General features: G+C 38.0%; 1 long non-coding RNA gene across 2 annotated transcripts; it reads right to left on the reverse strand.

Annotated features, from left to right (window-relative positions):
• Positions 1–1,638: 1,638 nt before the first annotated feature.
• On the reverse strand, positions 1,639–3,246 carry LOC121907456. 2 transcript variants are annotated; one of them, XR_006098878.1, is made up of 3 exons: positions 3,145–3,246; positions 2,928–3,020; positions 1,639–2,536 (listed from the first exon to the last, which is right to left on the reverse strand). It is a non-coding gene; the product is annotated as an uncharacterized LOC121907456 (long non-coding RNA). The 2 variants fall into 2 exon arrangements; XR_006098879.1 differs by having other exon boundaries at positions 2,832–3,020.
• Between the last annotated feature and the right edge of the window lie 256 nt (positions 3,247–3,502).

Genomic DNA, 3,502 nt, shown 5'->3' on the forward strand with positions numbered 1-3,502 from the left:
TACACTACTTTATATACAGTTAGCTAGTTTAGTCCAGTGGTTCCCAACCTAGGGGTCGGGCCCCTCCAAAGGGTCAGCAGATAAATCTGAGAGCTGAGATGATTAATGGGAGAGGAAAGAAGAAAAAACAAAGTTCTGATACACAAATCTGTTTTCAGTTTTTGGACTTTTTCTCTAATCTTTGATTTTTGCTGAAATATTGGATCATTTGAACATTTATTGAAATGAAAGCATGTGAGAAGTTTAGAGGGAAAAATCACTATTTGGTGGAGCTGTTAACAACTCATAGACATGTGAAATGTGACCCCGACTACACACTGCTTTTTGTAAGACGTCAAAAGCCAAAAAGGTTGGAAACCACTGGTTTCATCTTTAACAATGTGTTGTATTTTAAAAGCTTGTTATATTATCCATTGTGTCAAATCTTCATCTGAAAAGTAACTAAAGCTGTCAAATAAATGTAGTGGAGTAGAAAGTACAATATTTCCCTCTGAAATGTAGAAAGTAGCATCACATGGAAATACTCAAGTAAAGTACAAGTACCTCAGTAAATGTACTTGAGTAAATGTACTCAGTTACTTTCCACCACTGGTTAATATGCAGCACAGTTCACACTGAAAAGGAGGGAAAAAGACAGAAGAAAAAATTAAAAATCTGAGAGTTCAGATAAGAATCTGTATGTCACTTGATGATTTTATTTACAGCAGCTCTTTCGCTCTCATCAGTCATCAAATGATCAGAATCAGGTCAACAGTCTTCAGGTGTCTCCTCACCTTTAGTTAAGTACTACTAGAGATTGAAGACATCTGTCCCTTTACAACACTAAACATTCAGGAGGAGAAATCCTACTGTTGAGTTTGTTTACTACAGTCAGAAAGTGGAAGCTAGGTAGCCTAGCCTGCTAACGTTAGCATTATCATTTCCATCCACCTGTCTTTTATTTGCATTTTCAATTTAAGCCTCAATAAAAAACCTGAGTGGAAACACTGAATTTATTATTTTTTTCCTGAAAAAAAAAAAAAAAAAAATCAAAACCTTTGAAATATCCCAAAATTGTTTTGAAGCTTAGCTGAGGTGGAAAAGATCTGATAATCTGCACATATAAACAGACTGAGTGACTAAATGATGACATACATGGATCATGTGACTTAAACATCAGATGTGTGTGGAGCGATGATGAGGAGACTGTAACCTTCCTCACAGATATATATATTAATATACACATATAGACCACAGCGGGCGTAAGGTCTATTGTGTGAAGATGTTTATCGGCTCTGTGACTGCAAACAAAATCAATGCAAAGATACGAGTAGACACGGAGGCAACAACACGACCACACAGTGGCACAAATTAACGTGAAAATGAAAATTTGAGCGCAATCTACTTCATAAATGTACAGAGACGAGAGGAGAGGAGAGACTGGAGGGAAATAACAGAAAGAACTGGAGTCTCTGGTGAGAAATGAACACAAACACACACAAACTCTCCAGTTAATCAATATGTTTTCCAGCAGGTTGGTTTCACAAAGTATCAGACATTTAGTTTATGTGTAATACAGAATACTGTGAAGATAAAAAAAACAGCTGCTATGATGATTTTAAAAATATAGAACAGACACTCAATATGTTTTTAATAGTTATAAAAAATGTCAACATTTTCACAGTTCTGTTTTTAATAATATTCATATTTTTACAGACACTCTATTGACATTTCCAGACTGTTTATATCAGCGATGTTTCTGAAATGAATACATGAAACAAACAGAAATGTCATATTTCCATCACGTTTTTCCATCTTTTGAGCTTTTAGCTCAGCAAACAGACGCCGGGCAGGACGTCTTCCGCTCCTTAAATGTTACATTTTAAATCTGCTAATATTAGATATAAAATCTTACATTTGTTGTGAATGTGGTTATATATTTCATCTGATTTATGTGTAAAAGGGAAAATAGTCTGAGCATCAGTCATCAGTGACAGACTGGATGTTTTGCATCAGAGCACAAACACTGAAGAAATCTTGAAGTGACTCCAAAGAGATCAAAGACTCAATTTTTATTGATGAACTGAATGAAAATGTGCCAAAAAAAAAGACTCAAAGAAAAACAATAGCAGCTTCTGTTAGAACACAGTAGAGAAGTATCAAAGATCTTCATTAAAATAAATAAATGAAATGAAAAGATACACCCTGACCCAGACTCATAAATGCTTTGTGCTCTGAGCGGAGGAAGCTGTGAGGCGGCGGCGGCGGCGGCGGCTGTTGATTAGCAGACGGTCTCCTCTCCACAGAGATATCTGATCTGTGAGCCGAGCCGCCGCGACTGACGGACAGCCAGGGGTCAGAGGAGGAGGGATTCACTAAAACCCAAACACTGTGACATCCGAGACGCCTCTCTCTCTCTCTCTCTCCTTGTCTTAATCACATCTTGTAGCCGGCCTCTCCGTTTTTAGTGAGAGCACCACTATTAAGGATTCAGCGCACACATCCTGAAGCGTCCGGCGGTGACAGAAAGCTGCCTGTGCAGAGAATCAGGTCACATCTGCAAGTAAAACATATAAAACATATAGAATAATGACCAGGAGGGACCATGGCGTGATCTCAGTTTAGTCATTTATGCCCTCAATTTAACAATTTGTGTTATTATTAATATTTGCTCTTCATCCTCATGCTATTCTCTCGTCCTGCCTACATCCTCACTGTGGATCACTTGAGTTTAATAAGGTTGGACTCAGATATGTAGATATAGGGATATTGGGTTTAGGCTTATAAGCACAGATCTGTTAAACATATTCTACAGGATAACTGACTTGTTCACTGTAAAAACATTAATGCACCTGCGGATGTCATCCACTTCATAAAAACTCAGATTCAGGGTTCAGTAGCACTTCATGTGATGAAGGTGGAAGCACAGTAAATGTGAAGAACATGACCTTCTTGTGCTGCGTCGGCGTTAAGGGGGGGAATAAACGTCTTCTTTGTTGCTTTCTTCAACCGTCTGACTGACTGAGTTCATTTGTTGTCCTCTAAAGGAAAATAACAGCAAAATGGATCAATGGAGAGCACTAATTATTAGTCTTTATTTCTCTGTGACCCCTCCCAGGCTCCGTAAGAGTCAGGTAATTAAGAGGATTCATGCAAATAAAGTACCTTATGTTTGTGTGATGATGAGGAGGATCTGCAGCATCATTATCAGGCAAGTGAGGTCATGGAAACCAGCAGCCCCCCCTATGAGACAGTCCCAGGTGAACCTGTACTATACACACAATTCAGCATAAAATAAAGGATGCCTGTTAAAACATACTTTGAGCTGATTGGTTGGTTAGATGTTAATTGTTGGTGCTTTTATGTGATTAACTGTAAGTGATTCAGATGAAGAGTTTCTCTTTTTTGAGTTCTTCGTCTTTTGAGCTTTACAGAAAATATTTGGTATCATGAAATACAAAAGTTCAATAACCAGCATCAACAGCTGCTGTCACCTGGTGTCATATTAGAGAGATGAGAACTC

This window comes from Thunnus maccoyii, chromosome 11 (assembly GCF_910596095.1).
Source record: "Thunnus maccoyii chromosome 11, fThuMac1.1, whole genome shotgun sequence".
NCBI classification, from domain to species: Eukaryota; Metazoa; Chordata; class Actinopteri; order Scombriformes; family Scombridae; genus Thunnus; species Thunnus maccoyii.